A 15,219-nucleotide genomic window follows, 5' to 3' on the forward strand; every position below is an offset into this window, starting at 1 on the left:
TGACAAAAGAATCCCACTCTCTGATCAACGCCTGTCTTTCATATCCATATTAGATGCCCTGAACTCTCGTTAAGCATGAGATCGTCAGCCTATAAATAAACGCAGCGTCCATTTTTTTTTATACATTTATTCTTCTTTTCTGACGCGGACAGTGCATGCTGTACAAAATCAGGTTTTTACTAACTTTTAATTACACTTTTTTTAGGTGTAAAAATAGTACAACTTTTTAACAATCGTCGCAAAACGTTGGATAAAAAAGAGAAAACATCAATTAAATTACTCTGTACAACATAATCTACGTCATCAAAATTTCTTGTGTAGATATGATTTCCAGAGCAGAAAAGCTGATAACTAGAGTGTCATAGACATAGATACGTTAGCAGACAAGAAGCATATCCTGAGAAATTTCTGCTTTGTACTAAAAAGCGTCATCTCTGAACTCATACACTATTCACTTGATAAGGCAAGGAAAGCAAGGCCGATAGCTTTTGATATATCCAAAGCCTTTTACAAGGTAAGGCATAAAGGACTTATCAAGAAAAATAAATCATACAGTATTTCTAGAAGAATACTTAATTTGATCAGATCCTTCTTAAACAAGAGAGAAGACTCAGGTGATCCTCGATGGTCATAAATCTAAAACACACGCAGGTGTGCCTCTGAGGTCTTTCTTGAACCTTTATTATTTCTGATATTTATAAACGATCTTCCTGATACAATAATGTCTGAGATTAATATATTTACCGAAGAAAACACACTTTATAATAGATATGAGGAAAAGCGCATGTACATCCAAGTGCATCCAAGGCAATGGCAGAAACCAAGTTAAACATAATTCCAAATAGAATTCCCTTGCATCCACGTGGTAATACGCCTTATTTGGGTGGAGATTGGTAAAAATAATAATGGTTACATCAACGGACTGCAGTAAAAGTCCCTGTTCTCTTCCACCCAGCAAGAAAACACTTTCCAATGGACAAAAAATACAAGACTCACTGATACTTCTTTCGATTTGGGCGCCAACGTGATCTTGTTTCTTGAACAAAATTACCTATGCTAATTAAATTTCTTCCAAGCGTCCCCAATTGTATTTCCAAATAAGATGCGGACTCGATAACAAAGGTCAATAATAGAAAAGAAAGGAAAGGATTTCTTTCATAGGAAAACCTGATTGGCTAAACAGATATCGTCGCAGACTATGAGATTGACAATACCAATTTTATAGTTTATATTAATCTATCCTGCTTTAGTGTATGCGAATAATGTTGTGAAGGGGACGTAACTGCATTCCTGTACCTATTTGATAAAATATCAATGTTTTCGTTTTATAGTATAGTAGAAAATCTACACAGCATTGCCCGGGGCAAAAGTGTCACAGAACTTATCTCTCTCTTTATTTTATCCTCTCCCTTTACCCCTCTGCAATCTTATTATTTTCTATTTTGTACAGCCCATTTCTCTCTCTAAATATACTCACATATCAGTCGAGTCGGTGTAAAGGAAAATAACACTATGCAAAATACCAGTTACTTCCCTTTACATTATAATATGAACGGATGTGTGTATATAACATTAGATGATATAAATTGACATTAGGAATAATGGGTCATTTTATAATTTTAGTTTCGATTGGCAGGAGGGCGCCCGGCCTTTCCCAGTCGTAAAATCCACTTAAATATGTTTTAATTCATACATATTCCGTATATATTATAACACTGCAAATTTTCTATTGTAAATTGTATATATATAGAATGGTTATACTTTTCCTATTGTAAATTATATATGTATATATATATATATATATATATATATATATATATATATATATATATATATATATACAATAATTGTTATAATTCTTTTTCTATCCTTTGCAAATGATTCAAATTTTAGAATGTTATTCTGAATGATAACGACTACCAGTTGTTAAAATTTCAGCTTTTCACAATTATTATTTCTAACAAATATTAGGTTTTAAATTTTGTCCCTTAGTTTTGGACGCTACTGTATATATATATATATATATATATATATATATATATATATATATATATATATATATATACTATTCAATAAAAAAATGGGTTATGTTATAATAATTACAGAATAAGTATAAATTAAAATAGCCCCGAAGATACTTTTTGACTTCTGAAACCAATAATCTCTAATATAAAGCTGAATGTGTGTGTGTGTGTGTGTGTGTGTGTGTGTGTGTGTCTGGTCACGAATAGGCTCCTATATGGTTGACTATTTAAAAAAAAAAACTGATTGCATATAATGATAGAAGATGTATCGAGACACAGGAATGGATATGTTTGATCTGGCAGAACGGTAGTTCATAAAAATTGTGGGGTTTGCGTTCGCGACTGGTCCACAATGTATGGAAATAAAAAATTTATAAATTAAAAAAAAAACCGTTTACAAGTGTTTTTGATATAGATGTACATAAGAATACTTTGATAAGTATGTTTTAACTTAAATAGGGATGGTATAATAAAATTGTGGGGTCTGCGTTCGCGCCTGGCCACAATAGAATGGAAATAGGCGCACACTTTAATAAAGACTTTTCCTATCTATCTGCGTAAGTATACTTTCATAATTATGTTTCTATTTGAAGAAATATGGTATAATAAAATCATGGGGTGTTCGTTCGCACATGCCCTCCATAGAATGGTAATTTGTCACAAAGTTTAACAAGTTTTTTTAATCTAGATTCACAGAATATTGTGATAAGTGTTTCAGTGTAAACAGGTATTGTATAATAAATTATGGGGTTTATCTATTATAGTTTTACTTTCATCATATTTTGCTTTGGTTTTGATACCCCCAAATTCGAAGCTATCTCTTTACAACCCTTCCTTTTCATAAGCTATCATACTTTCATAAATCAGAGTCCATTTTCTGTAGGCTGTTTTTGAACCCAGTCAACGACGGGTACTTTTGCTAGTATATATATATATATATATATATATATATATATATTATTATTATTATTATTATTATTATTATTATTATTATTATTAATTTCAAAACTTCAAAAAAATGGCTCGGCTGCCATCAGTTAGGATCGCAACCAAAACATTTAACCCTTCAAACGCGTTCTTTATGGTCTAATATAATTCGGCAGAGAGATAAGAAAGTTATAAAACTAAATCACTTTTACTTATTAGTTTTGCACATGCGCAAACTAATAGAAATGCCGGCAAGTTTAAATGAACATTTTACATTTAAACTTGCCGACTTCTGTACACATTATTCACCAATCCAAATATATATTTTACTCGTTATAAATCATCCTTGGTGTATGATTACTATTTCCTGCTAATTTCAGTGTTATGTGACTAGTAGTTTAAGCGTTTTTTTTTGTTAAGTATTTACGCACACATACATACACACATACATACATCTACAGTTTTATTTATCTAGATAGTATATATCTGAGTAGTGCCGAATAAAAAATAACAACTTTTTGGATGTTTGTTTTGTATTTTTCGAGTTTTAGCTGAAAATACATATATTTGCCCTTTATATAAATAGAAATTAAATCGCTTCGAATATGTATTATTATTGCTTAGTTACAAATGTTTCGGTTACCGAATCGTATCAACGATCCAGTAATTTCGTCAGACTTTATCAGAAAACATTTTCTGTTAATATTTGACGAAGTTACTGGATCGTTGATACGATTCGGTAACCGAAACATGTGTAACTAAGCAGATAAAACGGTAATATATATATATATGTAATATATATATATATGTAATATATATATATATATATATATATATATATATATGCAATCTCCAACCCCACCGCTCCTGCGTCGACATTGTTGAATACCAGTGGCAAGTGGATGTTCAGGACGACTGGAAACAATGCCGAGAGAAGCGGAAAACACATACAGCGCCTAGAATTCCCAAATGGTTACCCATCTTGTACTATCCAAGCTCAACGTTGCTTAACTTCGGTGATCTGACGGGAACCGGTGTGTCAACGTGATTATGCCATACATACGCGTTTTATATAGGATTTATATAAATTTTGTACAGGATTGGTAATGCATGATATCATGTATTTCCAATCCTATATAAAATTATTATTACTCACGAATCATTTAGCAAACTGAATGCAAAGTTACGTACTTATGTGTCGGTTATTCTTATATTATTATTAATATTATTATTCATACATGTAGAAACAATATTATATGTCGGAGCATTGCTCTCTCTCTTATATAATGCTGGGACTAAGTGTGCATAACGTAATTGCTAAACGAAATAAGTAAAAGACGATGTCAAAAGACGATGTCAAAAGACGATGTCAAAATAAATTTTGCAATAGTAAACAACTAACATATTCTCAAAAGTGCAATGTCACTTTTGTGCCAACTGTTTTACTATAAAGTGTAACTTCTATTTTATTTTGAACGTATAACCTCTTGATTTCTTTAAAAAATAACACATGTACCCAGTGTTCTACATATAGGAGAGTCAATATTTCACTTTCTAAAATAAATAACTATTTTTCTTTCGATTTGCAACCCATTTTTATTCACTACAAAAACTTGTAGTAAAAAATTAGATACGTCGGAACTTAACTTAAATTCTTTCTTTTTTCAAAGACTTTCATTTTTTTTGTCTTCAGCTGTTCTTTTCCTCTTTCAATTATTCGCTTTATACAGTTTGCGAGGACAATCTTAGTCTAATTCAAATGACACCGTTTCTAATGATAAAGAAGCATTTGAAAAGTGATCGGTATCGATTTCTTTCTCGATTCTCCAGTAAAGAACTGGAGAAGTGGTCATATTGTACATGGTGTCTGAATGGAAATAATTTATACGACCGTTCCCACTATATTTAACGTTCGTTCGTTCTCTCTCTCTCTCTCTCTCTCTCTCAACACACACACGCACACACATATAAATATATATATACATTATTACCGTTTTATCTGCCTAGTTACATATGTTTCGCTTACCGAGTGGTATCAACGATCCAACAACTTCAATAGTCTAACAGAAATAAGTATTATGATTTGGGGAAAATATATTAGAAGAAGCACACAAAAAAGAAAAGAAAAAAGAACTACAATTCTAATTCAACATCAGCAGCAGTTAAGTTTTGGAAGATAGTAAGAAGCGAAGGGAGTTTAAAATATTCAACCAGACACGGACAGGAATAGAAGGAGGGGGGAAAGAGAGAAAGGGTGGAAAAGAAAGGTGTAAGATGAGTAAAACTTTAAAGGCGGAGGTAGAGGGAGAGAAAGAGAGGGATAAGAAATGAAATGAGAAGGAGAGAGACAAGCAGTTAATAATATGACGCTAACTTGTGGACTGGAGGTAGATATAGCGGTTAGTGGTTGGATATATGTCATATGGAGTTTGACACGTTAAGATCCATGCAGTTTGGGGGAGGTTGTTTGCAATAATTAAGATGCGTCCTCTCAAAGCAAGCTTAGTGACATCCAACTTAAGTGCATTCATCTATTTGAATGCATTGACTATAATAGCTCTCTTATATATATATATATATATATATATATATATATATATATATATATATATATATATATATATATATATGTGTGTGTGTGTGTGTGTGTGTGTGTGTGTGTGTGTGCGCGTGTGTCCATATATATATATATATATATAAATTTCCTGGTAAAGTTTAAATGGCAGGGCTATAAAAGAACGCAAGAAAAAAATTGCATGAGTAATAAAAATAGATATGTTGTTTTTTGTTATATATTATTAAATAGAGAATTAGTTGCATTGAGATCGAGTTAGTATTATGCATATAAAATTAAGAAAAAAACGTCAAAATTATGTGAATAAGGCAAATTCAAACAAGATTGTGGCTGATTTCACCTGATGTGCGATTTTGCTTATTCACATAATGTTGGCGTTTGTTAAATGTACTTGTCTCAATTTTACATGCATAAAAATAACTGGATTTTAAATGCAAATTATTCCTCATTTAGTAATATATAAGAAAAACATAACATAAATTCTGGAGCACAAAATTCGCTCATTTTAATGGTACTACTTCTGTCTTGGTAGAGCTTAAATTTGTGTCTTGTGTGACTTGTGTGATGTCTTTCGGCGGTCAGAGCCCTCCAAGGTCACTGCGGCAAGCGGCCTCCAGTTGGGACGGTATAGGCGGCGTCGAATCAATAGACCGCTGCACCGTTTCGCTGTCCCTCTTTACACAGACAAGCATGTGGCGTAAGCTATTGGATTCACTGCGTCTCATAGCGGTATAACCGGGGATCTGAGGTTCGTCTGGTACAGACTTCAGCCAGGTATCCAGCGCCGACTTGAACGATTCTGTTTTGCAGTTCGTGATCTCTCTGATGTTACGTGGTAGGCAATTGAAGAGCGTAGGACCCCGGGAATTTAAACTCGATTCCCTGAGCCGTCGGATCCAGTTGTCCCTGGCACTGGTTAGGGGTGGTACCACACACCTTCTGCCACGTTTTGAGATATGGTGCTGTATACCAGCGTTGGGCACCTGGTTCTCCATCATACGCCAGGTATAGATGATTGAATATCTTTCTTGCCTGCGTTGAATCGATTTGATATTCAACGTATCCAGCAGTTGCCAATAATTCAATTGACTATAATCAGTTATCTTTCTTAGAAACGACTTCTGGATGGCTTCTAATGCTTGAATATGACCTTTTCTGTCCGGAGTCCACATCTGACAACAGTAATCAATGTGCGGCAACACCAGCGACTTCCAGAGTGTCAGCATTAGGTTTTTTTTGTCTCGTTTTGAAAGTGCGTAGAATCCAACTGGAAAGGCTCCGTGCAGTTGAACAAACTTTGTCGATCTGGGAGGTGAATGTACCATCAGAATCCAACGTTACTCCCAGATCGCGCACAGTATCTTTGGTTTTAATTAGCTTCCCGTCTTGGGTCGAGTACTTAGATGCTTCTCTCAGGTCCTTCCTTCTACCGTATTTGATACACTCGAATTTCCCGGAGTTAAACTGCATATTGTTGTCATCCGCCCATTGGTAGATAGCGTCTAGATCATCTTGGAGAGCTTGTACATCAGAAGAATCTTTTATTTTCCTGCCAATCCTGGTGTCGTCGGCAAAACTTGAGAAGAAAGACAATTTTGTTAAAATAAAAAGATAGGTCGGCAGTCCTGGATAAAAATATGAGAGTGACTCCCCTCCCTTTGATGTAGCCTTGTTTTCGAATATCATTATAATAATATATGATCATTGTTGTAATGATGTAAGAAATGAAGTCGTAATAAGTTCGACGTGATTTTGTTTGTAGAAAACTTTTTAAGTTTAAGCTTAAACTTATTGTAGTCTTCCGTTTTAAACGATGATGTTTTTAATGTGAAAGGAGTTGCGTTTGAAGGCTATGGCATTGCGGTTTGTAGGAAACATTGTAGGAAAGAGTTAGCATATGAAAGAATAATGACAACAATAGAAGAAATTATCATTAATTTTCAATTATATTTCGTTTGTTTTACTGACATAATGCGTCGTATAAGATTGTAGGTATTGTTGTCCATAATTTTCGAGAATAATATCTCTTCTTCAGAGGTTTCAAACACAACTCCTTTCACACTACACACACTGTTTCTTGCAAATTACAACATCCTTTTTTAATGTTTGGCCGTTATTAGAAATTATTTTCCAAAAATCCGGTCTCTGTTCAGATTTTATTTGATCTTTTACCTTAAATCCATCCATGTTAATTACTTCCATGTTCCATTTAGCCTTTCACTGCAAACTGATTCTGTTATCTGAATTATTTTACATCTACTAACCGTGTAATGCAAATGCAAATGAACACAAAATGCAAAATGAAGCCATTGTAAAGAAAAAAACTATAAAAAGGTGAAAGTGAGCATGTTAGAGGAACGATCACGTGGGTGACGTCACAGTCATAACAAGAAATCACACGTGATGGGAAAATGAGGAAATAGATGCCGTTGTTGCACGAACAAGTGAGTTCGAGTTATTTTAAAAAAAAAATTTTTTTATTACATTTTCACCCCAAACAAGGCACATTGCAACTTTGGTGTAGGGGGCTACTATCAGGGGCAACAACTACTGGGGTACTATGTAGGGATTTGGGCAGCAAGATGTTGGTTCACGTTGCACTTGAACGTCTGCATGTCAGTACAGTTGGGGAAGCAGTGACCTGGAATGGAATTCCAAAGTCTAGTGGTTTTGGGGAAGAAACTACTGGAGTAGAAAGATCTTTTTCATCTAGGGATCTCTACAGTGTAGATGCCAGTTTAGGGCCTATCAGATTGGCGAATCTCTTTTGAACCTTGTCAAGGAGCGAGAGACTAGTAGCCGATGCACCAGCCCAAATATGACAGCAATACTCCATACATGGGCGAATGGTTGCCTTAAAGAGGTACAGGATACTTTCGGGTGTTAGTAGTTTTCTAGCACGGTAGAGAGAGCCCACTTTCCTTGCAGCAGCCCTGGCAATGCCCTTGATGTAATTGTTCCAACTCATGTTTCCTGTGAACGTTAGGCCAAGGAGCTTGAAAGACGTACTCTCAGATAAAGAGTCGTGGCCATTGCTATAGGTGGTAGAGAAGGTTTCTTGTAATTATTGAATGAAACTAGTTTAGTCTTGGCGGCATTGAACGTGACCATCCATTTTTGTCCCCATTCCACTACTAATTGGAAGTCATCCTCTAGGATTTCTGCCATTTCTTTAGATATATGTTCATTTGTTTTCTTGTCGTGCCTGTTATAGAGTGTGGTGTCATCAGCATATATACCCATCTCAGAGGTAATTTTGTCGGGGAGGTCATTTATGAATATCAAGAACAGTAGAGGTCCAAGGATAGACCCCTGGGGCACTCCCGCATTTATATCATATTATTTAGATGTACGACCGTCGAGGACAACCTGGATTTTTCTCTTATCTAAGAAGGATTTAATTATGTTAAGTATTCTACCAGTGATACCGTATGATCTAATCTTCCTGAGGAGACCCTCATGCCATACCCTGTCAAAAACCTTAGATATATCTAGAGCTACCGCTCTGCTCTCTCACGCTTTGTCCAGTGAATGGTATATACGTTCAGAGATTACAGTTAGGATGTCTGCTGTGGAACGGGCTTTTCTAAATCCATATTGTTGACCAGTCAGAAATTTAGCATCTGTAAGGTGATGGACTAGAGCATGGTTAATTATGGTCTCAAATATTTTGGCAAAAAGCGGGAGGAGGCTAATGGGGCGATAATTTAATGGGTCAGTTCTTTCGCCAGAATTCTTGAATACTGGTACCACAGAAGCAGTTTTCCAACAGCCCGGAAAGCAAGATTCATTAAAGCATTTGTTGTAGAGTTTGGAGAGAACTGGAGCTACTTCGGCTGAGTACTTTTTTAATAACACAGCTGGGATGAGATCGGGTCCACATGTTTTTGAAGTATCAAGGTTTTTTATGATAGCATGGACGTGAGCAGGGGTGATTTCCAGATCGTTTAGCGTGGCGTCTGTCCGCATAGGAAAGTCAGGTAGGGGGTGGTTGGAAGGGTCCAGTGTGGAGTTTGAGGCAAACCGACTGGCAAGCATGTTAGCCTTTTTGTTTGCTGAGCAAACAACCTCGTGATTGTTGGTTAGTGGGGAAATTGTTGATTGCCCATTATTTACTACACTGTTGCAGATTTTCGAGAAGTCACGAGTTACTAGTTTTTGTGCTTCGATGCGCTTTTTAGTGGTTTCCGTAAATTCCCTCTTAGCTGTCGCTATTTCTTTCTTAACGTTACTTCCAGCTTCTATGTACTTCTGTCTGTTTGAACTGAACTTATGTCGGTTAAATCTGCGGTATGCATGCTGCCTTTGAGCAATGGCAGTTGCGCAAGTCGAAGTAAACCATTGGGGAGAGTGGGGCTTGCTATAGAATTTCCGCATGGGAACATGCGCTTCGATTGCAGTTTTGAACCATTCAGAGGTCTCGTTTGCACATTGTTCAGCAGGAAGAGAAAAAATATTTCCCCATGGGGCATCTCTGATAAGATCTCTGATGGCTTCCCAGTCAGCCCTTTTATAATATCTCGTTGTTTTGAGCACTGGCTCTTCAGTTTTTGGGTCTAGAGTTTAGGGCGATTTCAACCATCATCACTGCATGATCAGCGTTCCCAAGTAGGCTGTCGGCATTCGTTATACAATCATCAGGAACTGTGGGCAAAAACAGATCTAAAAGTGATGCGTGTTGTTCTTCCTGGTCAGGGAAATGGGCTTGAAAAGTAACAATTTGAGATAGGGAGTGAGATATAAAGAAGCTATGAGTTGTGCTGCCCGCTGCATCTGTGTCAGTAGAGAATCTAAGCCAGTTTTTGTGATGGACATTAAAGTCACCAAATACATGTACTTGGGCGCTAGTGTCGAGGGAGAGTGCCGTGTCTATGCTGTCAGAGACTTTGTTTATTATGGTGCACTCCTGGGTCGAGGGAGAGCGGTAAAGAAAGTAAAAGTAGCTAATGTTGTGTTGCATAATTAGTCTAAAGCACATAAAGGCTTGATCATCCGTTTCTAGGTTTGTTTCTCTAGTCAAGGGAAGGGTATTACGAATGTAAACTCCAAGTCCGTGCATGTGTCTGTCAGAGTCCTTACGGCAGAGTGGGAGATAGACTGCTACAACGTGTGGGTCCCGTGTGTAAAAGTGTACAACGGTACAACCCAAACATTCTGTCAATGTGACTAAACCGACGAAGTCTCCTGTTATGCTTTCCTATTCTTGTAGTGTCTAAATTTAGCTTCTTGTGAGAACATCAAATCTGGGCTTGTCTTTAATGTCCCCATCATGCACAAATCACATTATTCTAATATTACGAGGGTCGTTCCAAACGTAAAATCTCCTATTTTTTTTAATCAAAACATTGAAAGCTAAAAAGACGTGAATGGTGCCATTAAAACAAGCAAACTTTTTGTGCAGTATAATCTATTTTTCTACATATGACACCACCATTCTCAATTCCCTTTTACTAGCGATGAACGGTGGCTGTGCAAAAGCGTCTGGAGCGCGTGTTTTTCATACGAAGGTTGTTTCAAAAGTAAAGCCTTCTAATTTTTTTAACTCAAAAAGTTGAAGAGAAATTCAATGACGCATCTTTGATTCTGACGGACGTCCATGGCAGGGGTTGCTTTCTTAGAGTCTCAGACCATCAATATTTGCAGCAGAGAGATGAAACGTACAGGTCATGAATGTATAAGTCCAGTCATCATAATACAATTTACAATCCCCTCTATTCGGCCGGAATAAAAAAAATAGTAGGTATTACTTTATGGAACTCCCTTCGTATTTTCCTCAAGACATATTTTCAACCTTTACTAGTCGCGTTTCACTTCCATACATGAACACATCTCGCACAAAACCCGACAGAATTTTTCCTTGGTCAGTACCGTTAGTACTTTGCTAGGTAGTAATGGCAAAAGTTCACACTTACCTACACCCTCTTCATCTTTCTCTGACTCAACACCAGCAGCGAGGTGACTAAGTTGTTAAGAATGTTGGCAACCTTCATGTGGTCCCTTATGTATTTCTAGAAATGATTCTAACTAGAAAGATGCTGAAAAATGCCAGCAATAATAATCTGATTCATACACAATAAATGAATACTGTTCAATAACAACAACACTGGTAAATCCCTGTGTACCGACGGTATCACAAAGGTCAACATCTGTACAACCTTAACGTTGATGTGTTTTCTTTACCGCTTAATTCTCGTCTGTCTCCATAGGATTACACGCCTGCACATGAACTGGTAGTCTAAAACAAATAATCGCTTGCAGTGACTACTCGTATGCCATAGCTTTGTGACTATTTTTAGCCTTGTATATGTCCTAACCACAAAAAAAAAAACAACTGTTTCTCTTAGAGTGTAACATATGTATATGTAAATGCATTATGTGACGTCACCGGTGGAGGGGGAGACTATAAAGAAGAGAAAAAGAAAGATTTCGAGAGAGACGAGATAACAACCGAGATCTTGTGAGAAACATGGGTAACGTTCGCGATCAGATGCGAGGCGTAAAGGACGCCCGAGAAGGAGATCACGTGGGTGACCTAACTGCTGTAACAACAAGGAAATATGTTGTTGCTACATAAAAAAAAACATGCAAGTTGGAGTTACTTCCTATCTTTTGTTTTGGTCTCCATTGCCACTGAAACTGCACACAATGTTAAAAAAGAAAATTGACACAAAATATAAAATATGGATTTAATTTAAAACAATATTAGCGTATCAATTCTGAAAAAGAAACAGAAAAGGGCGCAGTTCACTGTAAGTAATTTTATTACAGTAAGTTATAAAATAGGATTTAAATATATGAAGATAAAAAGTAATTCTTAACAAAAATTCTGTATTTAAATAAATAAAATATCTTAGGTTGGAACCGGGTATAGGCTAAAAGCCTGTTTTATCGCTATTTCCATGGCAAGTGCTCGTCTGAGCTTCAATTTCTAGTCCCCCTTCGCCAATCTTTCACGAGAAACACCCGTCTGGCTGAAACTACTGTCAATAATTTTCCCCACTCTTTATCTGTGCCTAAATCCAAACGTAGACTCCATGAGCAGAGCTTATTTCTCAGAAGTGCACGCCTGTGGAACTCTCTTCCGTTTGCCTATTTCCCACCTGACTGCAACTTGGATGTCTTCAAGTCCAATATAAACAAATTCCTGACAAACTGCCCCCTTAAGTAAGACACTCTATCAAATCTCCAATACTAATGATTACTACAATACTATCTCATTGATTACTGTACACGCAATAACCCTTATCCTTGAGTGGCCTGCAGGCCTTGATAAGTGGTGACCTCCATGTAAAAAAACCCTACTAGAGATGGTGAATCAGACAAGGTACCGGTTTGAAAACTTAAACTCCTAAAGTAGATAGGTGCCTATCTTCCGTCTTTTATGCGTATTTTTGCCTATTAACCAAACACAGAGGTGCGATCCCATGGACTCATCAAAGAAAACCAATGCTCGGTTTTATTTTGTGATTAGAGCAATGAACGCTCTTCCCCGCTCATGCCTCATTTAATTCAAACTGGGATACTTGGGGATGATAGATTGCCAGGGAAGGCTAGGACAGTAGCTCTAGATATATCTAAAGCCTTTGACAGGTTTTGGCACGATGGTTTTATGAAAATTAAACTATATGGTATTACGAAACAAATACTTCACATAATTAAACCCTTTTTAAATAAGAGAAAAATCCAAGTTTTGAATGATGGTTATAGGTCAAAACATGAAACCTTCTCAACAACTGATAATGATACACTGTCTGAAAGTACTTTCCTCAAGCTCTTGGGTTTAACATTCACAGGTATCATGAACGCGAAGAAATACATTAAGGCTATTCAAGGCTGCTGCGAAGAAGGTAGGCTCTCTCTACCGTGCTAGAAGGTTACGTACCTCTTCGAAGACACTATTCGCCCATGTATGAATTATTGTTTTCACGTCTGGGTTGGTGCATTTGCTACTAATCTCTTACTGTTAGACAAGTTAAAAAAAAAGTCGCCAACCAAATAGATCCCGCACTAGCAACCAAATTCCAACCTCTGTCCCATCGTCGAAATGTTGCATCACTGTACCTGTTTTAAAAATATTTTGATGAAATATGCTCTGATAAACTCAAAGCACTTGTACCTCTCCACGTAAATACCCCCAACTGATCCGACAAGCAGAAAAATTCAACCCCTACACTGTAGAGATTCCTAGATGCCGGAACACATTTTACTCAAATAGTTTCTTCCTTCGAATTGCTAGATTCTGGAATTCCTTTCCGGGTTTTTGCTTTCTGACTGCACTGGCATGCAGAAGTTCAAGTGTAATGTGATCAAATATCTCATTGCTCAACTCCCCACATAGTATCCCTGTAAATTTGGTACCAATTAGTTGCACTGTGCCTTGTTTGAGGTGATATAACGGTAAAAAAAAGTATTTCTTGTTTGTAACCAGTGTATATATATTTATTATAAAACATTGGTTATATACATGTTTCAGTTGAGTCCCGCTTAAAGGATAACACTTCATCAGACGAAAAATGAATCGAAATTGAAACGGGTACGATCTTAATTCCGGGGAAAGTTGGGGTGTATACTTTCTGAATACAAGCAGTATGGGTTTTTTTTGGGGGGGGGGTGAAAGGAAAAGGGAAATGCTGTTTCTCATGTTTAAGCTACCATTAGTAGGGAGATGTTAGTTGATTCTTTTAGCTTAGGTGTTATTTATTGCCCTTGATAAAAAATTCCCATATTTTAGGTTGTTTTGATGGTTGTATATCTTTTATTGGTGGCGACTTTAACTTTCTTCTGACAAATGTTATATTTATTAATTAGTTACTTTTTTATCTCTCGTTTTTCTATTCGTTCATTTGTTTTAAGTTTTCTAGCTTTCCAAGTAGGGATGTGCGTTTCATGCAATTAATCTGTTCACAGTTGGAAAGTGTTAGAATTCTATTAGTCTGGCGGCTACTTTTCTTGCTTTGATCTAAAGTACTTTTATATTCCTATCGTCGCTACTACCTGTATGCTAGGTTGTTTTTATAGTTGTCCTTTCTTTACTGCTGACGACTTCCTGTTGACAAGTGTTTTTATTTTTATTTTATTTTCTTTATTAATTTATATATTAATTTACTTTTTTATTCTTCGCTATACAATTCTTTCATTTGTTTTTAGTTTTTCGAGTTCCTTATTTATTTAATTCATTAGTTTGTTTATATCAGATATAAGTCCTTATTGTCGAGTTGGTAGTTATTTTTAATGGATATATGGGCCTATTAATAAGACTTAAACAAACGTGGTGTATTGGTAGTTATATTATTTCCTATACAGTGATGTTTGGGAGTAATTATCGTGGAAAAGGTATCTCTCTCTCTCTCTCTCTCTCTCTCTCTCTCTCTCTCTCTCTCTCTCTATATATATATATATATATATATATATATATATATATATATATATATATATATGAACTTATTTTCGATGGTTGTCATTTTATATTTTCATTCGGGTAGTTAATTCTTTCTCTAATATTATAATATGTGTATATTTGATAGGTTAATATGTTTAGTTCTAGAAGTTAGATCTTTAAACTTGCGACATGTAAATGAGTGCATAAATAGAATATATATTTACATTACGCCGGCGTAATGTAAATATATTATAAGGTATTTATAGCTCCTCTTCCAATTTCCGGATCTTAATCATGTCAAAACGCACTTTATC

General features: G+C 36.0%; 1 pseudogene; it reads right to left on the bottom strand.

The window, feature by feature from the left end:
* Positions 1–3,895: 3,895 nt before the first annotated feature.
* On the bottom strand, positions 3,896–4,012 carry LOC145243618 (5S ribosomal RNA; annotated as a pseudogene).
* Positions 4,013–15,219: the final 11,207 nt, after the last annotated feature.

The sequence above is a fragment of the Euprymna scolopes genome, chromosome 2, assembly GCF_053919585.1.
Source record: "Euprymna scolopes isolate OS-2025 chromosome 2, ASM5391958v1, whole genome shotgun sequence".
NCBI classification, from domain to species: Eukaryota; Metazoa; Mollusca; class Cephalopoda; order Sepiida; family Sepiolidae; genus Euprymna; species Euprymna scolopes.